The 26590-nt window shown below is 40.6% G+C and overlaps 1 long non-coding RNA gene across 3 annotated transcripts in view; it reads right to left on the reverse strand.

Moving 5' to 3' along the window:
* The window catches only part of LOC119238476 (uncharacterized), a 94230-nt gene that overhangs the window by 63768 nt on the left and 3872 nt on the right, over positions 1-26590 (reverse strand). For all 3 annotated transcript variants that reach the window (XR_008553837.1, XR_005123587.2, XR_008553836.1), the window contains exons 2-3: positions 23631-23738; positions 19341-19518 (exon numbers count right to left, since the gene is read on the reverse strand). This is a non-coding gene — a long non-coding RNA (uncharacterized LOC119238476). The remainder of the gene's footprint in view (positions 1-19340; positions 19519-23630; positions 23739-26590) is intronic.

The raw sequence follows: 26590 nt of genomic DNA on the forward strand, positions 1-26590 counted from the left end.
ATCCGCAGCCACTGCAGCACAAATTCGATCCCCGGCCAGGAAACTACCCACATGGCGCAGCAGACCTCTCCTGACTCGCCCGCTGCTCCCCTCAGCAGTGTATTTCAGTGGATCTGCCTGTTCTGCTCCCCACTCTGTCTCTGGTGAATCCTGTCAGCCCCCACATCTCTGGCTTACCCCAGTTCTTGTTTGCATAAATAAATAAATATTTTAAAAAAAAACATTCAGCTGAGAGCAAATTCTTCAGAGAAAGATCCAACGTGAAGCAAATTTGGAGAGAAAGAGAAAAGTAGAGAAAATTCACATTTATCAAGCATCGCCACAAGTACACCTTATGCTGAGCACTTTAAATGTATAGCTACATAGTCCTCAAAATAAAAATTCCCTAACCAACAACCTATATGGGTTGTGGTGTTACTGCTCCCAATATATTAAGGCAAAAGAGATTGAGAGAAATTAACCAACTTGCCAGAGGTGATGAATGCGAGGAAGTGATGGGGATGATGAATGTAATCAAGGACTAAAATGAAGCAAGACCTGTACATTTTTTTTAGAGATTTGTATTATCATTCCATTGTCCTCTCCTTTTCCCTGTGGAACCTTCCTTGCCCCCATCCCATGTCACAAAACATCAGAGTTAAAAGTATCCTTAGAAAAGTATCCAGTCCCCCTCTTTTGGCTTAAAAGGGAACAGAGACTCAGAAAAGCAAGTCTGAATGAGTGTCCAGGTGACAGGACCAGCCAGGGCCAGACCTGCACTCCCCCATGGGGAGAAGGGTCAAAAAGAGCACCTCGGCAGTTGTGGGCATTTGTCTAAAGACTGCAAAAAAGAAAATGTGCAGAAACAAGACTCAGTATTGATGTACCATCTGTTTTTACTCAAAGGCAGATTGACAGCAGTGGCTGTGTTCTTGAGTTTCCCACATGGAAATGCAGACATAAAGAAATGGACCATAGTTTGGAAGGAGTGTCAGAGCAGAGACCCTTACTTTGCTGACTTTCTCTTCGGTTACCGAATGAGAAATAGACAAATCAGCCCTCACCACGGGGACCTAGTTTCTGTTGTTTTTGAGGATAAAAAACATGGCTCTTGAAGGCACTCTAAGGTAGAAAATAGCTCATAGGTTAATTTTCTTCAGCCCCAAAGTCAGTTCTCACCACATCTTATTGCCTGGAGCTTAGCTGGCAGTGCTGCCATAGTTGGCCGAAACGACTCTAAATGGCCATCAGTTCCCTTTGAAAACACACACACACACACACACACACATGTGCGCACATACACACACATATATACACACCATGAGGAGAGATTGTGCATGCTAAGTTAAACTAATTAAAGCCTTCTTGATCCTGTCATTTAAAACAACTTAAAATCCCTAGAATTCTTGTTAAATAAGTATGACCATGTAGACAGTTTTATTTGAAGGCAAGCCTCAAACTCTAAAACTGACTTCAATTCAGTTTTTGTTTTTACCCTTGGGGCTTTATTCTGTTGACTTCTAGGCAGTTTTACAAGACTCCTACCAGCTAAATAAAGATGGTTTCATCAGCTACACAGTTACCTCTATTAGCAGACAGTACAGAGACAGAATCCTAAATTAAAACCATGACCTTCTATTCTCTTTTTTTAAATTTAAAAATGAGACCAGACAGACCGAAAAATAAATATCTACCAAATTCCAAGCCCCAGCTCTGCCCCAACTCAGAATGTACTTGCATCACATAGCAATTATCTAATACATTGCGTGATACAGAAAAAGTCTAGATTAGAGCTCCCAACCACTAGCCTGAAGACAAATGATGAATGGACAACCTCTCCCTAGTCACCAACTTCCATGACACATTATCCACAGTATCAATAGGTATTTTCAATGAAGAGGAATGTGTAGTTCAACGACAATGATCCACTCCCACCCCATCCTGTGATATTACTGGGTGAGAGTGACCAAAGCTAGTGAAAATGAAAACTAGCACCTTCCTATGAAACGAAGACTGTAGGTAGGCTCCTTGGCCTCTGTCATTCAGATAAAGACTAGTCCTTGACTACCTCCAGGATTACTTTTCAAAAAATAATTTTTAAATCTGGTCCAGAATGATTTAAACTATCACCTCTGCTTTTCACTTCTTGTCTCAGTAGATAAATTCCTTTTAAGTTTTCTGCAAATCTGAGTCTTCTTAGATTTCAGTCTCAACATCTTTTAATGAGAAATCTTTTACCAAACTAGCTCTTAGTCCTAAGATGAAGACCATTTGGTATGCTATTTTTACTCAAGCCCATGCTTTTCAAAGTATAGAGCATAATGGTATAATTGGTTATATTCAAAATCACCAGCTAAACAGTATGCAAGATCATTAATTTTGTTCAAGCATTTGGAGGAAAATCTATTTTTGTTTAGAATACATACCATGGCTTACAACTGTCAAGACAAAAATGTATAATGGGCCATTTTGGTGCTATGCACCAGACCACCCTGGATTGCATGCCCACTTGTTACTGAAGAGGGGAGATCACAGTAGGTGGTTGGAGGAAAGACCAGTGTAGCTGGCAGTGCTGCCATACTTGGCAGAAACTACTCTAAATTGCCATTAGTTCGCTTTGAAAACACACACACACACACACACACACACACACCCCATGAGGAGAGATTGTGCATGCTAAGTTAAACTAATTAAAGCCTTCTTGATCCTGTCATTTAAAATTACTTAAAATCCCTAGAATTCTTGTTAAATAAGTATGACCATATCTACATTACACTACATATCTATATTCGCCTGCCTTGTCAAGGACTTAAGTGGAGACATATGAGAAACACTGACATATTTAATAGTAAGGACCTTTAAAGTGAGGAAAATGGGGATTTCATGAAAGCCTAGGGGCTGTGTTTCCTTAGGAATGGTCCATCCACCACTAATCACACAGAAACAATTCTAAGCAATACATGGATAGCACTTCATATTTCAATAAGTTTGAAAGTTTTCCCTCTATTTATGGCAAGCTATGCACATGTTACTGATTTTCTTAATTTTTTCTTTTAAACTATTTTAAGTAAAAGAAATGAGTTAAGCTAAAGCAGAAGGATTTACTAATAGTACATGTAACTGACACACTAATATCAAAAACTGAGCTTATAACCTAACTCCATCTCTACCTTTATAATATTTGTCTTTTTATGAACATTAAGATATGCTATACTGGGTCAGTCCCTGGTCCACCTAGTAGGTCTAAAAAATGGTTTCATAGAACACTTATTTTCTCACAAATTTATTGAGTACCTATGTATGATACACAATCTACTTAAAGGAACGACAATAACAGTGAGACACAGACTAACCCTAAAACACTGCAATGCAAGGTCATCATTGATGGACAGCCCAGCAGGTTCAAAGAGAGACAAGATGCAGCAACAGATGAGTCTGCTATATTTGGGTCAGATAAGGGCTCTACAGAGGAGGCAACTTTTGAAACTTAAAGAAGAATAGAAGTTTACAAAGAGCTTTGCAGGAGAGACCACAGTTGCCTTCCAAAAAAAAAAAAAAAAGATAAAAGTTAATGGATAATGGGCCTCCCTGGTGGTGCAAGGGGTTAAGTCACAGCCTGTGAGGCTGTCCACAGCCTCAGCATCAGGGGTTCAATCCCTGGCCAGGGAGCAACCCACCTGGCACAGCAGACCTCTCCTGACTCACCCGCTGCTCCTCTCAGCAGTGTACCTCTGTCAGTCTGCCTGTTCTGTTCCACATTGTCTCTGGTGAATCCCCCCACACCTCTGGCCTATACCCCGGCTCTTGAATGCATAGATAAATAAATTTAAAAAAAAAAAAAAGCTAATGGATAATACTTAAATATATGTAGATTATTTTTTAAGTTCCTGATTTTAGTTCCAAAAGAATTTAGATTGTCTCTATTTTTCCACAGTCAAGTTATGGTACTTGCTATCCTGCTTGAGGAAAAGTTTTAGGAGAGCTGAGGTCTCTCTTCTTGTGGATGTATTTCCTCTTGTAATTTCTTCAACTTATATCTTGAAATAAGGCCTGAAATTTATTAATAACCCCCTATCTCTGTTATCAAAATAAAGGGGTGGCCCATGTATCCTCTACCCATTAATATACTTCCATCTTTAATGTATGCGTTTTCTTAATTTCCTCCTTGCTACTGCTTTAAATCTACCTTGATGCATTCACAAAAAGACAACAGCCCTCCATATGTCAAGACTGTAGAAAGACTGTGGAAGTAAATCCTCATAGAGCTTACCACTTACTGATTAAGACAGGAATGTGTACAACTGTAACTCAAGGCCAAAAAAAAAGTCCTAAGCACGAGGACTATAGACATGTGAACAAAGAAATCAATTCTGGACAAATAGGCATCAAATTGTTGAGGAAGTTAGGAGGAAACTTTTGAAGGCAGGAGAACTTTCCTATGAGCTGAGCATTCTAGATCAATCTAGGGTTATCAGGTCCCCCCGCCAAACTCAGACATAGGAGGGCAACAGATGCTACTCATAGTATCTCAATTGACCTGATGCCATTTCCTATTGCATGATAGTGGCATGTTCACCAAAGCATATCTTAACATTGCTTCAGGTGTGTCCTCTAGGTAGCTCTACAATAAACACATCATCGAGGAACAGAGACCAGCAGACCAAGATTTGTCAGGAGGGCTTTTCTTTGAATGACCTATGGTAACTCCTCCACCCACACCAAAGAGCATCCAAAAAGTACATTTTTGTTTTTCACTAGAAATTTATTTGGGGCACCAAAATAGATAAGTAACTGAAGATTCCTTAATGGCCTCCTCCTTAGAAACAGCTTACAGATAGGATGAGTTCTGTTTCCAATCCTTGGAACAATTTTCCCTTGGATAAACCCAACAGTTGGGTAAAGCAGAGTTTGAATACTGTCCTCACCATTTTGGGGGGGTCTCAAGCCTGCCTTCTCCTTTCCCAAATCTCCTTTATTATTGAAAAGTTGGACAGCAGCATTTCATATATTCACATTCCTTTTAATTTGAATACCAGAGATGGTGACCTTAAAGACATGGTAACAATGGGACAACTGATGAGTTAAACTGCCTGCATTATAATCCCCCCAGGGCAGACCTCCTTTCCAGGAATGACCCCTAAGGAAATTCCAAATATATGGGCATATAAATCCAAGTTATTAAGCTGGCATCAAATTCCATCTGCCAGCTATTTTAACCTAATGCCAAGAAGCTCACAAATTGAAAACTCATTACAGTGTCTCCAGACATCTTTGTACTCTGTATATAAAAGGTGACATAGAACATTCTAAATTGGCAGGTTTTATACCAGTCACACAACCCCACCCACTGTAACAACACAGTGAATATCTCTGCAAAACTGTGATGCAGGTAGCAACTAGAAATACATTTTGGACTAGAAATACATCCTGTGTCAACTGCTGTTTTGCTCACTAGATTGTAAGTCTCTCATGGCCCTTAGCTTAAACACTCACAACCTAGCACAGTTCCTGACACATAGTAAAAGCTCAAGAAATTAGCTGACTGGGGGAATGATTCTACTCTCTTAACTCTTTTGTTCAGCATGACTCCTGATTTTTCAACACAAGAATGTTACTTAAACTTTGGCCCAGATCGAGTTAGTAACAGGACAAAGTTAAAGATGGTCCCAAGTCATAATCAACAGCAAAATCACAGGCAGAAGCCAGTGACAGGATTAGAGTCTCCAGAGTTTACTGCTATAGTATTACATGAACCCATCTAATACAATCCTTAGCTCAATACCATTTATGTATGTACAAATGTAAGTTGATATCCCTAAAAAGAATTCTTATTTTAGATTCTCAAGAGAACCTAAAACAGCTAAAAACAGCTTGGCATTAGAACCAACTTGATTTCTCTTACTTAATACGGCCTTTGACAGCTTTGTTATATATCCACTTCAAAGGCCATGCACCACACCAGGAAACTGTGTGCACAAACAGCTCTAGTAGATATAAGGGATGGGAAAATAAAGGAATAAAAGATAGCTTTGTTCAGGAAAGATCATAGAATTAATATCTGGCAGTGAAAATATTTCTAATAATGGCCATGGATGTAGTCAGATATACAGAAGGAAAAGATGTAAGTGAAGTAAGATCCTCCCTGGTGGTCCAGGGGTTAAAGTCTCAGCACTATTAAGCTATCTCCAGTCACTACAGCACGAGTTCAATCTCTGGCCAGGGAGCTACCCACATGGCGCAGCAGACCTCTCCTGTCTCTCCCGCTGCTCCCCTCAGCAGTGTATTTCAGTCAATCTGCCTGTTCTGCTCCCTGCTCTCTCTCCAGTGAATCCTCTCATCCCGCCCCCGCCCCCCCGCATGCTCCTCTAGCCTACATCCCAGTTCTTATATACATAAATAAAATAAATCTTTTTTTAAAAAAGGGCGGGGGGTGGTAACCGAAGGACCAAAAACTACAATGCCAGGCATTAGAAGTTCAGCATGGTTGCCGAAATCCCTGAATGTATCACAGTGGATGGAACAGAGTGGAGGACTGAATTAGAGGCTCAAAAATCAAGGTAAAATTATCTGAGGATTAGAAAAGAATGAGTATTAAGATATGAAATCCTAAAGTGAAAAATTGCTAAAAGTTTATGTGAACGTTTAAATACATTTAAAAGTATTAATGGAGATAGAGTATCCCATTAACATAAAGCATTTAATATTGCATCCCCTTTCTTGCTTAGAAAAATTCTTAAAAATAGGACTAAGTATAGGGGAAAAGTAACTTTTATTACACACCTGCAGTGTTCCCAGTCCTGGATCAGTAGTTTTTACCATCATTATTTCATTTGGGTTATTACAGAATTGGCATGATTTATGCTTGATCTCCAAATGTGAATAGAATTTCAACTGTGATGTTTTAGTCTAACTTATTCCTACAGCAGTTTAACATGTTTGTTTCACTCTGAAAGTATGTGCACAAATATACTTGTGCACATAGCACAACCAACATAGCATAACCAACATCTACCAGAGAACTATTATATTCCTGACATTGGTCAACATATTTCACAGACAAACAAATTTCACAGACATTTTTTACATAACATTTCAACAGCCTTTTAAAGTAAGTGATATTGTCCCCATTTTATAGAGTAAGAAAGAGACCCAAAGATTAAGAAATTTGCCAAAGTCACAAGATTTGTTAAGAGATGAGGGATTCAAACAATTCTGACTGATCCATTTACCCATCCTCTTTTCACTACAGCACATTCCCTTTCAAATGGAGAGATTTTAAAAGAAAATGGTACATTGTGGTATTTACAGCTGCAATGAACGTGTATAAATTACTTCCACAAGAACAAAATAAAAAATGTAAGCTCTTCTTCATAATGGAACAGGAATAGGATTAGTACAGGAGAGAGGAAAGAGCTGAAGTGAATTGGCCTTCATATTTTCCAGATCAGGAAAGAAAGGCTAAGGATGTGAAAAATTCTGGAGGTGTGTATTTGTAATGGAAGAAAGCTTCTTTTTTTTTTTTAAGATTATTTATTTATACAAGAACTGGGGTTTAGGCCAGATTCGCAGGAGGGTGAGAGAATTCACCAGAGCCAGAGCGGGGAACAGAACAGGCAGGCTGGCTAAAATACACTGCTGAGGGGAGCAGCGGACGCGACAGGAGAGGTCTGCTGCACCATGTGGGACGCTTGCTGGCCAGCCGGGATCGAACCAGCACTGCACAGGCTGTGGACAGCTTCACAGCGCTGCGCCTAACCGCCTGTGCCACCAGGGAAGGCCCAGAAGGCTTCTTTTCTGATTGCTTATTTCATCTTGTCAACACTTCTCTAATACCTCTCAACATAAAAGATAATAGCCCCAGGTCTTTCACCTGTAGTTCTTATAGGAAATCAGTTTGTTGTCGACACATATAATTGGTAAGTTTCTGCCAGAAAGATACACAGTGAACATTCTTGAAGTCCCTAAAATGGTCCACCTTCCTTTTTTCAAGAATAACTGTAAACGGGCAACAACAATTGTTGGCAAGGATATGGAAAAAAAGGAACTCTCCTACACTGCTGGTGGGAGTGCAAACTGGTCCAACCTCTATGGAGAGCTGTGTGGAGGTTCCTCCAACTACTACTAAAAATGGAGCTACCATATGACCCAGCAATTCCACTCCTAGGAATCAAGCCAAAGGACACAAAAACATTGATTCAAAAGGATGCTTGCACCCCTATGTTTATTGCAGCACTATTTATAATAGGTAAAACCTGGAAACAACCCAAATGCCCAAAAACAGATGACTGGATCAAGAAGATGTGATCTATATACTCTATGGAATACTATTCAGCAACCAAAAAAAGTAAACTCATGCCATTTGCAGCACATGGTTGCAGCTAGAAGGGATCATACTCAGTGAAATAAGCCAGAAGGAAAAAAGAAAAATATTGAATGGCTTCGCTTATAGGAGGAATATAGGGGAACCAAATAAGGGATCAGGGAAAAAATAATAACAATAAATTTAAAAAATTAACCAGCAACTATAAATCAGAGACATTCTGTATTGGAGGGGGAGGGAGAGGGATCAAAACAGGGGCAGGAAGAGTACCAGGGACTATGGTGATGGTGTACGGGTGAATCGGTGGTGGGAAGTCTATGGGGACTACACCTGAGAGGCAAAAGCAAACAATGTACAAAAATGAGCAATGATGTAAACTATATATAAATAAATTGTATTTAACAAATAACTGATCAACAACAACAAAGAATAACTGTGGTCTTGTATTGCTTCTCCCAGAGAAAATGCCAGGAAATTAGCTTGTTTTTAGACCTAGTCTGATCTGGCTAACTCTCTTGGCTAGTTGTTTCCACCCGGGATAATATATGTGAATAACGTGTAGGATTGTGTTTTCATATCCGTTCCCTAGGCCCCTTTCCAAAAGATTCTTGTTCACTTCATCTGGGCTCAGTCCTGGGTATGGGCAATTTTAATTCTCCCCATGGTATTTTCATGTACAGCCAGGATTGAGAATCACTGGCCCATGCCTGTTGCCTTATCCCTGCTGTAAACACACATTCTCCCACCATCTACTATCCCAAGCTGCTGGAAAATACTAGAACTTCACCAAGGATAAATTCCCCCTTGAACATTTCCCTTTGCCCCTCTTTTACTTCCCACTTCACTTTTTTTTTTTTTTGTCTTAAACACCTCACTCAAAAACTATATTCAAAAATTATTACTGGCAAGTAGCTCAGAGAACCAAGAAATACCTTGTTTACCTGCCTCTATGTATGTCCCCACTTATGCTTATTTTTGTTATACTTTTGGATAATGAATAGGAAGGTTAAACTACCAAGAATATCCAAAAAGCTTGGAAACTTGTTTGATTGTTCTGTGGACTTAATTTCCTGAAGTGGTGATATTACAGTTTCAAGCTTCTATTTGAGGAGGAATGTGGTAATAAGGCTAGACTGCCTCCACCTTGCAGGATGGACAGTGTGTCATGATGCCAGGCTGGTAGGTAGCATGCAGAAGGAGAGAAAGAGACATAATTATAAAAATCATATTATGCCACCGCTGTGTGTGCCATGTGATCTGTGTGTGTCGTGATCGCCACTGCCTGTAGCATGGGCTCTGTGGTGTCTGCATGAGACAGAGCCACCATATATAGAAAATTCATCATCTAGGTAGAATTTCAATTTTTAAAATTATAAGCTAGATGGTAGCATATGGTAAAGCTCTAATTAATGACAGAAGGTGACAAAAGAATTACAAATACACATATCTTGAGAAACTTCCTTTAGGCTTTCTTTCTCATTGAATCATTGCAGTCACCCAACTATGTCCAGTTCAAAGATGAAAGAACTAAACTCAGAAATGTAAACCTTGAGTCAACACAGCATGATAAGTAGGAAATTCAGGTTCAAGTTCTGATCGCTTTATCACCTATAAGCCATGTGACCTCAGACAAGTTCTTTTCCCTGAACTTCTACTTCCCCATCCAAAAAAAAAAAAAAAAAGTAAAAATAATGAGTCCCTTTATAATTACAGTGAGAATTAAATAAAAACATAAATGCAGTGTAGCCATCACCAGTCATTTAGTAATTCCCGTCTAGATGGTTATGGTAGTTGGAATTTACTCAAGATAACATTAAAAAAATATGATCTTGGGCTGTAAAACTACATTCCCTTTCCATGGCATAAGAGATGGAGACCAAAAAAAGTTCAAAGGAAGAAAAGATGAAGTGGATTGAGAAATTCAGGGAATACTCCAAACTGAAGAGGTAGGAATTAGTCGGGTTTCAAAAAAAGAATATAGATAAGTAAGAACTCTTGTATGTTTTCCCCCCCAGGACTGAGCTAAAACCAGAATTACTGCTTTTTAGTATCTAACATCAGAGATTTTATTTTATTTGACCTTTGATATACAACTACCACCTTCAGTGTGACATTAAACAGCTATGAGAAAAAGCAGAGAACAAAAATTAGGATGACAAATTCATGAATCCCGACTCCAAATCCCTCTGCTAGATCTATTAACACACCAGGCATTTGGTCTCCAAGTTTTGGTCTTTCTGAGACAGGCCAAGGCAAAGGGCGAGGTGTGGCCTCACTTCCCTCTGCGGGCAGACACAGAGAGAATAGAGCCCTCGGAAACTCTTGACATCTGTGAAGTCTTTGAGTGAAAGGGCAAGTCTTGGAGTGTGCCTGCTCTTGCAGCTACCTTCCAAGGTGCCCGAACCACTCCTCGACTTAATGAACTCCACATGCTGCCATGGCTATTTATAGACTCAGCCCCGTGTGTTTTGTTAAAGCCTCTAGATCATATTTCTTAGCCTTGCAAGTTTATTTCCTACAATTGGTCCATTAAATTTTGCCTCCTCTTCCTCCTCCACCACATTCTTGGAAATCCATGGTCCACTATACAAACAAATGTACAGGATTATCAAAATATTTTGAAGCCATTATTTGCCCTCTCCATTTTTCTTATGCTCTCTGAAATGTGAATTCCTATAGCATCACTCTTCCTGGAAATGGATCTGGTTTAATTCTCCCCGAGGTGGAGAGAAGGAAGAAGACTCCAAGGAGATCATCAAGAAAACTCTTCAGAGAAAATCAAAGTGCTAACAAAAGGAAAGGAAAGGCAAAACAGGCTTGAGTAACTGATCAAGAAACAAAAGATTTACCTGCAGAAAATGAAGAAATTAAAACAAAGAGAGTCCCGTCTCTGATGAGGGGGCTAGAAAGAAGTCAAGTCTCTGTGATATTGTAGACCCTCTCCAGTGAGCGGCTGCCATCTCCCTTCCTGTACAGCCCAGAGGAATATTTTCATTAACTGTTTTATAGTTTTTTAAAGATTTATTTATTTATGCATTTAAGAACTGGGGTACAGGACAGAGGTGCGAGGGGTGGGGGGTGGTGAGAGGATTCACCAGAGACAGAGTGGGGAATAGAATAGGCAGACGGACTGAAATACACTGCTGAAGAGAGCAGCGGGCAAGACAGAGAGGTCTGCTGCACCATGTTGGTAGCTCCTTGGCTGGGGATTGAACTCGCACTGCAGAGGCTGTGGATAGCTTCACAGTGCTGTGCTTAACCCCTTGTGCCACCAGGGAGGCCCTGCATTATATTTTTTTAATAATTTATTTATATATAGTTTACATCATTGTTCATTTTCTTTTCTCAAGTGTAGTCCCCATGAATTCCCACCACCAGTTCACCCATGCACCATCACCATAGTCCCTTGTGCTCTTCCCACCCTTATGTTGATCCCTCTCCTTCCCCCGTCACTGCAGAATGTCTCTGATATATAGTTGCCTGTTTATTTTGGGGTTTTTTATTGTTACTATTTTTTCACCTGATCCCTTATTTGGTTCCCCAGTATCTCCTATAAGTGAAACCATCAATATTTTTTTTTCCTTCTGACTTATATCAATGAGTATAATCCCTTCTAGTTCCATCCATGTTGCAGAGAATGGCATGAGTTTACCTTTTTTGGTTGCTGAATAGTATTCCATTGTGTATATATACCACATCTTCTTGATCCAGTTATCTATTTTGGGGCATTTGCGTTGTTTCCAAATCTTATCTATTATAAATAGTGCTACAATAAACATAGGGGTGTAGGATAAACGCATGTATTTTAGTAGCTCTAAAAATACATCTCTAAAAGAAAGAAATTCCACTTCATCCCATTTTTAAACATATTTAGACAATTGCAATTTTTTTAAAGATATGAAGTCTTGTGGGAGTTGCTTATCTTTCTGTACAATCAGAAAATACTGGAATGTTGAATCATGACTATCTTAGGAGTCAACATTCCATAGGTTGGGGTGGGAGCAGTTTTTATCTCTTATAATACAAATTATACGAAGTGGCCATTTAGAGTCAAAGTCATACATCTAATATGTGTCAAACATTTTAAATTACTTCTATTCTTCTGTTGGGCTTTAGTAGAATTGCTTCCTAAGGAAAAGTTCTCCCTGATTTTGACTCTCCTTTTCGGAGCTCTGTGCCTCTGTTACATCTTGGTTGTAGTAGTCCAATTTTCCCTAACATCTTTGTTGATTTGCTGTGAAACATTAAAGGTTTTTTTTTTTTTAAGATTTATTTATTTATTTATACAAGCATTGGGTACAGTCAGAAGCATGGGTGGGTGAGAGAATTCACCGGATCCAGAATGGGGAACAGAACAGGCAGAGTGACGAAATACACTGCTGAGGGGAGCAACGGGCGCTGCAGGAGAGGTCTGTCATGCCATGTGGGACCCTTGCCAGTGGCCAGGGATTGAACTGGCGCTGCAGAGGCTGCAGGTAGCTTTGCAGCCCAGCGCTCAACCACTGTACCGCCAGGGGAGGCCCCATTAAAGTTTTAAATAGAGCAGTGTCTGATAAGTAATATTAGTCATGAGTTAGTGGGACTTCCATTGCATAGAGACTATTTAGAATAGGGGTATATTGATCCTCAAACACAACCAGTGCATCTCATTTTTTTAAAAATCCAAGTACCTGTTAGGATTACTATCCTCAGTTTCCTTGTATTAAGAGTATACGAACCATAGAATTTCCTTTTTCACAAAGATGGCACCAAAAGAAGGAAGCCTCTGCCTCTCCCAAAGCTGAAGCTAAAACAAAAGCTTTGAAGACCAAGAAAGCAGTGCTGAAAGGCATTATAGCCACAGGAAAAGGAAGATTTGTATATCGCTCACTTTCTGGAGGCCCAAGATACCATGACTCCAAAGGCAGCCCAAATAGCCTCACAAGAGCGTTCCCAGGAGAGACAAGCTTGACCACAATGCCATCATCAAGTCCCCTGACCACTGAGTCAGCCATGAAGTGTTCATGGTGGATGTCAAAGTCAATGAGCACCAGAAACTCTAGAACATTGACATGACCATGGTCAACACCCTGATCAGAGCTGATGGAGAGAAGACAGATGTTCCACTGGCTCCTGACCATGATGCTTCAGAGGTTGCCAGCAAAGTTGGGATCATCTAAACTGAGTCCAGCTGTCTAATTCCAAATATAATTTGTCACCATATTAACAAAAATAGATTTCTTAGAAGAAAAGAAATTCTTAAACCAGTAATTCTGTGAGATTTTGTTTTGGTTTGATTTAGGATTTTGCTAATGGTAATAGAGAATGTTCTGTGATCTAGGCACTAGTGCTTTTCTCATTTAATCCATGCCAAAAAAAAAAAAATCTGAGTTACCTCTGGTTCCATTTTATATACAGTAAAATAGGCCTGCAGTAATTATCCAGGGTCACACCACTGCCTGAACTGTGAATATGACACATGGGCAAGAGCATGGTCGAGTGAAGCCGAGTAAGTGCTGATGAACCAGGACGTGTGTAAATGTGGCCGCCTCTCTGTGATCCACGGTTTATACTTCTGGTTGCTTTAAGGATATAGTTGTGGAAGCCTGGGCAGCTCTTAACCCTTAGAGCATAAAGTTAAACTAATGCTCTTCCCTAAAACACCTATCACAGTGACATTTACATCCCCCAACCCCACCCATGCCATTCATCCCTTAAAATCTTGCCCATCATCTCTGCTTCTTTCTGTGTATCCACCACCACATCCTAATATTTCTATCCCACCAAGCGCCTCTCCACATTGCTTCCTCCTCCATCCAACACCATCACCTCTATATCTCCCCCTATCTGCAGCATATTTCCCTCAGTCTTCATCTAAACTTTTGCTGTAGCCCCTATATTTCAAAGACATTCAAGAAACAAATTCACTTCAAAGTAGCCTAGCAAAAAAAGAGATCTTGATTGAAAAGACCTTAAGGTGTTCAAAGACCGGAAGGAAGGGTCCTAGAACCGAAGGTGGTTGCTGCCTTAGGGTTTGGGGAAGACCTTGAAATGAGGAAGTAAAGGTTGCCTCTGCTTCATTCTCTCTGTGATTATGGCACCCCCCGCACCCCCCCCCACGTGTCAAGAAAACTACCCCCTAAGGTTCCTGGGAGTACTAGCCCGCAGCTTCTACAACCAAACGAGATAACTCATCCACAGAACCTGTTTGTAAAAACAGGAAAAAGAATCCCAGAGAAACATAACTCTAGATCAAACATGGCCAAGGAGCAGGGTCAAGTAAGGACATGAAAAACACATACTTTAAATTGGAAAAAAGACAGTTCCCAGAATAGGCTGCATCTTTTCCAAGCGCTATGGATTTGCCCTTGTGTTCTCTCCTTACATCCCACTATGTAAAGTCCTACCCATTCTCCAAGGCCAAGTGAAATAGCACCCAACCAGGGAAGCTTTGCTCAGTCACCTCCAAGAGGCCTCTTTTTTGACTTCCCGAACTTTCCCCAGTTGTTGCTTCTCCGTTACGACTTTTTTCACTCTTGACCCTGCGTTAAGGCTAACGTGTACAAGTTTCCTGACAACACATACATTCCTAAATGGGAGAGGGCAGACCTTAATCACATTTGTATTCCCAAAAAAAAAAAAAATGTCAGACAAAAGTTTCGCTTATGAGAGGTGCTCAATATTTACTGAATGGTTGAGTGAGTGTGTATAAATGGGTGAGAAACTTTTAGTAATACTGTGTTAGATTCCTCCTCAAACAATGGACTCCTCATGATGTTACTTAGTTGTAAAGAGGTTGCACCTGAATTTACTCTTGAAGCAGTTAGCAGAATCTGAGTAACAGTTTACTATTTTAGGAAAAACTTAAGTGTGACTCAACAACCCAAATCTCACATCCATAATACTAGAGAATTCTGTTGGAATCATTTCAATTATACCTTGGACTCAGATGTTGCTTTTGCTTTTCACAGAGCTTCATGCAAGCTACGTAAGTCTCAGTTGCTTCTTCTGCTGAATGGGAGTAAGAGTAGCCCCCTCAGGCCTCAAGAAATAATCATCTGAACTGGCTGCAAGGTAGGGGACCTGCAGAGTGGCACAGGGCCTGGTACCCAGAAGGGCACTCCTCACCTGAGGTTTAATGCTCTACACTCACAATCTGGGAATTTGTTTTGCCAGTGAATATCAACAACTTAGAGCCTCAGTTGAGCTGTGGCTGTGCCTCCCAGTGTCTTCCAGAGATGGGCCTTTGGCCACTGTCTTCTCCACTACGTGATGCCCTAGATCCCACCTGATATCTCTCTCTCCACTCCTACCTGATAATTGCTATTGTCCTTTCTCTCCCAACATGTGCTGGCACAGGGAAGACTAGGGCCAGTGTGCTCCCAAGAGCAGCTTATTCCAATGCCATCCTGACCACAGGCTAGCAGAACCAGTGTGCATTTATCAGGGAGATCAGTGGGGACCAGCCTCTCCTCCACCAAGGATCTGTCCCTGTCCACCTTGGGTTGAAGAAAGAGAAATGCCGGGTATGACTTATTCATGTCAGTCAGACATGTGCATATGCCCAGCAGCTGGAAAAACCACACACATGCACACCACACACACACACACGCGCACACTCAGAGAATTGTAGAACAGAGCTCTAAGAACTTACAAAGTCTGCCCTCACCAAAGAAGTATCCTGGTGCCCAAGGGAGTGCGACATTAATAATGAATAAACAACCACACTGAGACATCAAGAGAGCTCATGGATAAAAAGGAAATGTCTTATTATTTTTTAATGGTTTAATTGAGATATAATTGGCATGGAGAATTGTATTAGTTTTAGGTGTACTATATAATTATTCAATTATGTTTAGACTACAAAGTGATTACCACAATAACTTTAGTTAAGATCAATCACCGCACATATTATTTTTTCTGGTAATGAGAACTTTTAAGATCTACCCTCTTAGCAGCTTTCAAATATCCAACACAGTGTTGTGAACTTCAGTTTTTAATTTTAATAATTTTAACCACACCTTTGTCTTCTTTTTAACCAATGAGACTCATATGTTTAATTTTCTGAGGGCCCTACAAAATATGAAGCCCATCGTAGAGATCACCTAGCAAGCACTATGTCGAGTACTAAAAAGTATGGAGGAACTGATAACTGCTAGGAATAATTATCCATACATATTCTGCAAGCCTCACAAGGAAAGAGGTTTCCAGAAATATAATATCTACAATATCATTAGATCTCTGAGGTAGGTAAGGTATGAATATTGTGTCCAGTTTGAAAATGAGGAGGTTGAACTTCATATTATTCAGGAGGCCTAAAAATCATGCAGCCTAATAATGGCACAGCAGGGCCCAGAGTCTGGGTGCTCTGACCTGCAGCCTTGCGCTTACACCATAGGACCTGCCCGTCACTGACCTGAGGAGCAGCTAAGCAATCTTTTCCTCATTTTTTTGGAGGGAGAAAGAACCAACAGCATCCAGCCACCCTGGAAATTCTGCCAGGTACTTTGGCACTGTGAGCACTTGCCTCGGACATTGCAAGGAGTCCCACCCTCGCCTGCATTTATTTTCTTTCCCAGCCCTCACAAAACCATAAAAATCAAAGATGACTCCTAAAAAGTCAGCCGTCCCGCTCTCTGGAAACCCAGCTCACGGCTGTGGCTGGCAGAACCACAGAGCTGTTTCTTTGCTCCTGTTGACTCAGGTCTGTTTACCTGGTTTCATGGTTCCAATTTCCTTGCCTCGAAACTTGTGCAGCCCTCAGATTTATGCTCTAGGCCGACGGGGGATTTATGGTGTATTCATCACCCATCCCACCTCAGGACACAGCACCTCTCCCTGCAGCTGTCAAAACCACCCACTCCCACCCAGCAGTGTCAAGCAGGTCACTAAGGGAAACTCCTCGGAAATAGTGCCTAGTTCTGGCCCAGCGGTTTTACCCAATTGCCTAAACCCTGGTGATAAAAATGCCAAATATTATGTGGAGTGAAAAACAGAGGTCAGACTAGCCCAGAGGGAGGGTGGGGCAGGAGTCAGAGGCTGGACTAGCGGACAGACTCTGTGCTCCTGAGTTTGCCCTGAAGCGCCCTGGCCTTGGAGGTGCTTGGAGTAGATGGAGTAACACACTGGGGCCGGGCTGAAAGCAGAGGTGCTCATGGACTGAACCCAGAAGCTGGCCTCCCTCAATCCAGGGAGAACTTTTTTTTCTAAGTGAATGACTTCAACTTCATTTGGGGAATGTTACATGAAAGGAGAGCAAAGCTAGAATGTAACCGAGGCAGCTGTCTGCATCGTCTTGAGCTGGACAGCATGCAAGTGAATAATAACCATGAACACTGAACGCGGGCCACGTCCCACCCGGTGGACTTTGCGTTTATTATTTGCACGTGTTATTTCTAGTCCTCACAGCAGCGCTGGAATGACATGTACTATTAAACCCATTTTAAAGATCATAAAAAGAGGTTCAAGAGGTAGCAGAACTTGCCCCATCCATACTATAAGTTGCCAATATTTGAGCCCAGGGGCAGCTTTTCTTTACAAAGCATGCTCTGGACACTGGCTCTCTCCTCACTGTACCCCATCGAAGGAGTAACAAGACGCCAGTCCCGGCATCATGAGGATTCACCCAGTCCACTTCACAGGACAACAGCCAGCCGCTGACAGGGCTGATGGCTGGGCCTCTCTGGATGAAGGAAGTTTAGTGTAAGCCTCCCTAATACCAGAGGAGAGTGGACACAGAGATTGCCAGTTTTCCATTCACCGGTTTGTTCTGCCCCTTATTTACTCTGCACTTTTAATCATTTTTCCTATTTATGTTAGAATCTCTTCCAATGGCATACCAATTAAACTAAAGGGATAAATTGACGTACTGAGTCTATAACTCTGTTTGTTAGGACAGTAACAGGGAATGAAAATAAAAATCACACCACCACTACCACCACGAAGGAATTTATAGCTGTTGAAAAATAATTTTGTTTCATAGTTATCTGAATTTTGTGAATCCCCATTCTCGCTTCCCTCATCAGCTTACACAAGTGAGAGCCTGTTGATAATTACACAGATAGTCAATAAGGTCAGCCCCTGTAGAAAAAGGAACTTTTTAAAAAAGATTTCTAAGTCCTACCTACAATATACATGGAAAATGAAATCGTCTTTCATTAATTCCTTAATATTCTTTTTTTAATGTATTAAAGAAGAACCCAGCTTAACGAGTATTTATCAAGTGATAACCATATAAAAGACATGATGGGGGAAGGCATACAGGCCCTGGTAGTAATGGTGGTGAGAGAACTATGGGGACTGCAATGATATATGAAAAAAAAAAATTTAATAAAAAAATTAAAAAGAGAGCATGACAGGCAAAGCTGAGACATACCCACATGCATAATCATAACACTGGGTCAGCTTTGCTGAGACTGTATAGAAGCCCCCACCAAGGGGCTAGGCACCTGTGCCAATTATTCTGGTTACAAGGGATAACCTTGTAACAGATAGCACCTGTGCCAATTATTCTGGTTACAAGGGATGTTAGAATGTGACTTTGATATTTGTGAAAGTGCTCTGTAAAGGACTACACAGAACTAAGGGATTTCTCATCATTTTTCTTATTGCCAATGTTGGTCCATAAGACCCACTTATAGGAGGAATGCAGAGGGTCCAAATAAGGGATTAGGGGGAAAAAAGTAATTATAATAAAGTGAAAATCAAAAGCAAAAGGTAGCTATAAATCAGAGACATTCTCCAGGGGGAAAGGAAGGAGTAGGATCAAAACAGGGCGGGAAGAGCCCAAGGGACTACAGTGATGGTGCACGGGTGAATTGGGTGGTGGGAATTTCACAGGGCCTATAATCCAGATGAGAAAGGATGCATTGTACAGAAATGAACAATGATGTAAAAAGTATATAAAATAAAATTTTTTTAAAAATAGTGTCACCTCTGTAATCGACCCTCCTGCGTTGGTCTCTCCGCTCTGCCACATACTCCATGTAACTATAGGGAAACTGCTTCAACCTTTAAGGTCCAGTTTCCTCAGCTGAAAAAAGGCACTAATAATAGGACCTACCTCATGTGGATGTTGTGAGAGTTAAATATGTCAATACACGTGAAGAGTTTTGCACATTGCTCAATACAGCACGAGGCCGCAAAATGGTTATCGGTGTTACTGTTGTTGATTCATGTTCACCAGTAGGTTCTCAGGAAGACAGGACAAGTAAAGGCAGTGTGGTAACCTGCAAGACATCCTGAAACAAAGGGCATTAGGTAAAAGCTGAGGATAGCTGAAGGAAGTATGGGCTGTAGTTAAAAATAGCATATTAATATTGGGTCGTTAAAATTGTAACAAATGTATCATATTTATGCAGGATGTTAATAGGTGAAGCTAGTTCTGAGGTATATGGAAACACTCTGAATTATCTTCACAACCTCTCTGTAAATTTAAAACTATTCCAATATAAAGGGTTTATTTTTTTTTAAGACGGCATTATGAGGATGTAATGTCAGAAAAACTGAGGAACCACAAGGGGAGCTCAGTTAAGCTAACCTTTCCCTGCATCACAGATTTTCAAGGAGTCAGGAGAATTTTCATTAAGGAAAAAGAAATAAAACAAAATTGAATAGCCAGTATTAATCTAGGTTCTTAAAAAAAAAATGAGCTATTTGATAAATAGCCAAGGCAATTGTAATGTTACTATTGAGTATATGATGACCAGTAACCCTGAGAATGATTAATAAATATTTTCTCCTAACATGGAGAAAATATCCAAGGGGTTAGGGACTAGTAGCAGTAAAAGTTTGCATGCAACTGGGGAGGGCTGTTGAGTACATCTACTTTATTTTTTAGAGATAATGAGACCATCCTATCACAAGGATCAAAAGCAGCCCAAATACCACCCATCCTGCCTTGTTTTTGCCCTTAGGAATAAGACTGTCAAAACATGATTTTAATTGCATTGTTAAAAATCTGCATCATCTCTTTTCCCGTAACTGCCTCCAGCTGGTGCCTTGGCTGGCTCCCTGAGAAAGACAACTGGACACCTCATGGAAAAGTCAAAGAAACAACCTCAGAAACAAGCCTGCTTGGAGATGTTGTACAAGAACTTGAACTTTTTTGCTCTGGATTTTCCTTGTCATTATCAAGTAAGTCATAGAGGGGTTTATATATTTCCAGATGGGATTGTAAACACTCAATTTCATAGAATGTTAGATCTGGAAAGAATCTTATACATTCTTATTCCAATTCAACTCTATGTCCTATGGGAAGGAAATAGAAAATCCAGAAAGTCACACAGCTCGATGTAATCAGGATGGCAATTAGAACCACTGTTGATGTCTTCCAGAAGAGCAGGTTGGTTCTAAAAACAAATTTGTTCCCTCGAGCTAATAACCAGTGGGTTACTGGGTAAAGTTCACTGAAAAGAGATTTTCTGATGACTGGCTGCTGGAGACCCTTTTCAATGGCTCAATGATCGAGACTAAGAGATGAGTCACAAGGGAAAGGGAAATCCATGCAGGGAATAACCATGCCACACTCAGCTAAGGTATGGCTTAGGCAGCCTATGTGTAGAACCAGATGCCATTCCTGACTTCTCAAGTTCCCCCAGTGGCTTTAACGGAGTGACATCCTAGCCACAGTCATCTCCCACTGCTCCTAAGTTTAACACAATTTTTACCATTAATTCTACCAGTACTGTGAAAAAGTACTAGGAGAAGCAGAAGACAGAGAAAAGAGTAGGTCCCTAGGCCTGTTTGAAAGCCATTGCAAGGTCTCAAATCTCAGTGCTAACCCAATAGCCGAGTAACAGATAGCGTGTAACATGAATTAATTCGTTGTTCTGCATCACCAGTTTCCTTAACCAGTCACATCTCCTGCCCACCCCACTTGACTCCCATTGGTCCATCAATTGCTATCATCCCTGGGAGTTGAAAGATTTGTTTCAAAGATTTGTTGTTTAAAAGCTAATACCAATAACTCTTCCACTATTAAAATCTCAGGCAGCAGATACGACTTTCTAGTTCTCCCTTTGAAATGATTGCTAAATGCATTCATAATCTGCTCAAGTTTATTTTTCTGTCATTCTTCTGTTTCTTTAAATACACAAACATGTGTCCTAAATAAGTTCTTATGTGAATTGTGTTAAGTCTGTGAGTTTTGTGACTGTTAAAGTGCTCTGTGGTTTTGTCTTTTTATTTCAGGAAATAACTTTTCCAAGTTCTCCTCTCTGTGGTTTGTAGTCCTGTATGCAGGCAGTTATTATTTTGTTGTTCGTTAACCTTTCAACTGAAGGAAGATGGTATGAGTATCTAGTTGTGAGATACGAAAGAGGGAGGCATCAGCCTCAACAAAAACAGCTATGAAAAGAACAACCACCACCACCATGCTCTGATATCAACTTCCCAGTGAATTGTCACTAATAGTTGGGGGCCCATCAACTACCTCATCTGGAAACACAAATAACACAGCTGTCAATTATAGGTTATACAGTTGCAAAAGATTGCCAAAGCTTCAGGGCAGATTTTTAAAACTTCTAGATTTCAGTCTATTTTATTTAATCCTCACATATACAAATGATCAACTTGGAGTTGCTAAAACATCACAACAGAGATAAGTTATGTTCACTATCTTATTCTAGGTAAGAATTAAAGAGGCAATCATCAGTGGCCCCTGATTTAATCAGTCTTGTCTATGTGATGGAACTGCCATAAAAACCCTGCACAACATGGTTTAGAGAGTTTCTGGTTTTGGTGAATTTATACCTCAGTATATACCTCAGTGTTTTATACCTCAGGGGCAGAAGCTTCTATACTTGAGATCCTTCCAGACTTTGCCCTGTGAACTGTTCATTTGTGTCTTTATAATAAACTGGTAATAGTAAGTAAAGTATTTCCCTGGGTTCTGCAAGTGGTAGTAGCAAATTATCAAATCTGAGAAAGGAACTACAGGAACCCACAATTTGCAGTCAAGATACACTGATGTGTAACCTGGGTGCCTCAGACTTGCGATAGCATCAGTCTCTTATAAGACTGAGCCCTTAAATCTGTGGGGTCTGCACTAATTCCAGGTTTGTGAGAATTACACTTAATTGTAGGGTGCCCAGTTGGTGTCCATAGAGAATAGAGAATGACTTGGTATGGAAAACCCACAAGTTCAGTATTAGAAGTGTTCTTAATAGAGAAACAGTTTACCTTAAGGGCCAGGATTCCATCCATGGTTCTCTCATTTGCTTCCCAAGGAAGGATCCTTATATAGATAGCGCAACCCAGTATAATAAATATTTGAGTTCTTACAGCACCTTCTGGAACAGGTAAGCACTTTGTAACATGTATAATGATGATGGTGATGATAGTTGCCACTTTGATAACATAACTGGAGGCAACATCTCTGTATTGACTATATCTGATCAACCAGACTCTCTCTGACCTGTGGCAAAGCAGTCACCACCTCTGAAGACCACAAGGAGAGGAATCCCTATAACCTCACACTTCAGGCCTCCCTGTCAAGCTGCATGTGAGCCCAGTGGTATCTACTTGCTTAGGTCCGCCATGGAACTGTTGGAACCAGCCCTCATGTCACATATTCTCAGGTGATAACCTGTTTCCATCAAAGCATTTATCCTAGTTTTTAATATAGGTCATCCGAGCAGGGCTAGATCTGCTTTTATTCTCCAGTGTATGCTCTAGCACAATGCCTCAGGGGGGAGTATACTCATGAGAGATGCTTAATAAATGTATTTTGAATGGCAGGAAAGAAGGGAGGAGGGAATGGAGGGAGGGAGGGAGAACAAACAACAGAGTGAGCGCCTGGTCCATGGTGCTTCCCCACTCATTTCAATAAGAATATAGGCGTGACTCAGGAAATCAGAGTTGGGTTATCGCTGTTTGTTGCAGAGTGCTGTAACTTGGCACATGTAATTGATCAGAAAAAGAAAGCATCCAAGCATGTGCTGGTGAGAAATAGGGATGAGCTTATTTTTCTTCTAATAAAATCAGCCCAGACAGGGATCCTTGGGAATCCAAGCTCCCATGGTAGAGCCACAAAATAACTGCAAAAATAACATATGGGGTGTGTCTAGTCCCACAGAAACCCCAATCCAACCCACCAAACGACATCACGCACTATCCCCAGTGCTGTTTACCGTTTGCCACCCAAGGCATTGACCAGATCCATTTAGAAACATGAAAAACAAAGCAGCACTTTTGCCAAAACCCTTGAATTTCTAGACCTTGTGGTTTCTTTTCAGACCATTCGTAAAGGATTACAGGCTTCCACTGCCTTTGTTGCTTCCATCTGCAGTGAGTCCAACAAAAAGAAACCTCAAGCCCTTGCCAGTTGAAACCAGGGGAGGAAGTCCTGTACCTGCTCCCACGGCCAGGAAGAAGGAGCCTGTGCTGTGGGCGGCACACCTCCATCGCTGCCGGGTGCCCTCGGCCAACGCCAACGCAGCTCCTTCCTGGGCTTATTGGCCTAGAAGAAGGAAAGCAAGGCTCACCATGGATACCGTCTCCAAGGTAAGCTGTTTGATTTAATGAACCTTTGGAAAATTTTTCATTTTTCACACCTGAAAATGGTCCTTTGGTATTTGCCTTGTGCCTGAGGACTCCCCGCATTTCTTCCAATACCAAATAAATTCCTTTAGAGTCTCCCTCTCTGTGAAGGTCTTTATCATCAAGGTCCTTTTTCCTTGAATTTTTTATCCTGCTCAGCCGATAGAACTAAGAACGGGGCCTCTTTAATGAAAGATCATTACTCTCATCAATATATTAAAAAAACAGAGAATTTCTTCCAAAGTAGACTCAATTATGGGCCTCCCTGGTGGCCCATAGTCTTAGCACTCACATCAGTACAGCCTGAGTTTGATCGTCAGCCAGGTAGCTAACCTACATGTGACACAGCAGACCTCTCTCGTCAGCAGTGTATTTCAGTAGATATGCCTGTTCTGCTCCCCACTGTCTCTAGTGAATCCTCTCACCCCCACACCTCTGTAGGTATAGGCCTCTCTGTATAGGCCACACCTCTGGTCTATACGCCAGTTCTATACAAAAGAAAAAGAAACAACAAAGTAGACTCAACTTATGTCAGTTAAGGATACCTTTTGCCAACATCATCATATGACAGAGAAAAGAGGAAGCATTTAGTCTGTGCTCCTGGTTGATGCTTCCTATCAAGTATTTTGGTTTATATGGATATGACCTTGAGGTCCCAGATGTCCGTCTTTCTCTTTGATTGTGTTAGACATACCCTGGTCATATCACCAAAGGGTCTCTATTTTACAAAAGTGTTTTGGAGTTTCATTCAGAAACACATTTTATAGTTTTTAACCAAATCTAAGACCAATGAGGAGTGGTTAAGTGAATGATGGGGAATGTATATGATTCTATTTTTGAAGAACTTTTAATGATATAGGCAAATATTTTTGTGTTAAGTAAAAAAAAAAAAGAATCAGGATGAAAACTATATACAGGATATGATCCTCTTTATCCATAATAGAAGGGAAAGTATCTAAACATTATGTTAAGATTATGGTCAACTTCCATTCTATTTTTTTTTTAATTTTTTTGTATTATAGAAAAATGCAAGCATTATTTTTTAGAATTTATTCCATAAGGCATTATATGTGAGTCCCAAAAACAGCAGATTTTGTATTCTATAATAAAGCAGTCTTTAAGGAAAATGTATGTTATCACCACTACAAAGTAGTAGCTTAAAGAGATCTAAGAAAACATGTGAACAGACATATATAATAAATTCAGAAATGTTTATTTTAAAATATATATGGTTTCTTTTTTTTTTTAAAGCTATCTTGCCACTGAAACTTTTTTCTCAAAAGTAACCAAATGGCTGTAGCAGAGGTCCCTTTCTTCACTTACCAAGAGGAACATCTAACTAGAGAGGGCCTCCCTAGTAGCACAAGGGGTTAAGACACAACCTATGAAGCTGCCCACAGCCACCGCAGCACGAGTTCAATCCCCAGCCAGGGAGCTACCCACATATGGCGCAGCAGACCTCTCCTGAATCACCTGCTGCTACCCTCAGCAGCGTATTTCAGTCAACCCACCTGTTCTGTTCTCCACTCTGTCTCTGGTGAATCCTCTCACCCCCCACACCTCTGGCCTGTACCCCAGTTCGTGTATACATAAATAAATAAATCTTTACAAAAAAAAAATAAATAACCAGAGAGACACTATATCAAGAGAGACTTGTGGTCTAGAGTGAGATTCAAATGCCCCTTGGATATCAGACACCAGCACAGAACACAGCAGAGGAGAGGTGAAGAAGAGTTAAGCTTTACTGAGTAGGAGGTGAGTAGAGATGAACACCTAGTGGCTGCTGTCCAGGCAGGGCACACAGACAGCAGGGTTTCTAGCCTGGCCAAGGGCTTTGGGGAGGGCAGAGTGGAAATTATTCATAGGCACATACCCTTGAATGGGGAAAAACCTATTTTAAGGAAATGGGGTGTTCCCCGAGGTTGGGGACCTGTAAGGATAAGAACACAGAAGTTACTGTAGACTGTGCCACTTCCTTACCCCTCAGGACTAGCACTGACCACTTAAAGTACACTGAAAGCACACAGACTGCTGCGTCTCAGATCTGCAACCCTAGAGAAAAGAGATATATGCGGTGCCACGAACAACAGTCAATCCCGCCCCTACCCAGCACGTTTGCAAGAATGACTGAACCCCTCCAGGATCCTCCCCCAAAGTGCTGAATCAGCAACTGCAAAAAACAGTTCTCAGCATATCCAGAAATCAGCAAAGGCCAAAAAAGTAAAACCAAAACACCTCTTGCAGGAAAAGTAAAAGTGGTTCAACTCTAAGTTGCTGCTACAGATATATTTGAAAATAGGGAAACTTAAAACAGCAAAATAGGTAGACAAAAAGAATGACACATAGCAACTTGAGACTTCAGGAGGAAATGACATCACAAGGAGAAAATAATTCTCCAAAGTCCAACCCACAAAGACTAGGAAGATTACATCTCCCCGTCAGACAGAGAATTCAAAATTGCTAAAATAAAGTAAAAAAAAGTAAGATAGAAAAAAATGCAGAAAGGTAAATCAAAGAGATACAAAAGAATTCACAAAAGCTCACCAAAGGGATACCCAAAATTTAAAAAACAATAAGCTCAGAAATTAAGGTTATGAATAGAAGGTAGAAATTAAAGTCTTAAATAAGAAAATAGGAGACATTTGAAACGTTAAAGATCATAAGTCTCCATCAGCCTTCTGTGGAGGCACAGCCCCAGAATATCTGGACAAAATATAAGTGATAAATAAATCATGACTATGAAGTCATTAAAATTTTGTCATTAAAGTGTTA

This window comes from Talpa occidentalis, unplaced genomic scaffold (genome assembly GCF_014898055.3).
Source record: "Talpa occidentalis isolate TD23 unplaced genomic scaffold, MPIMG_talOcc4v2.1 talOcc4.11, whole genome shotgun sequence".
Classification (NCBI taxonomy): Eukaryota; Metazoa; Chordata; class Mammalia; order Eulipotyphla; family Talpidae; genus Talpa; species Talpa occidentalis.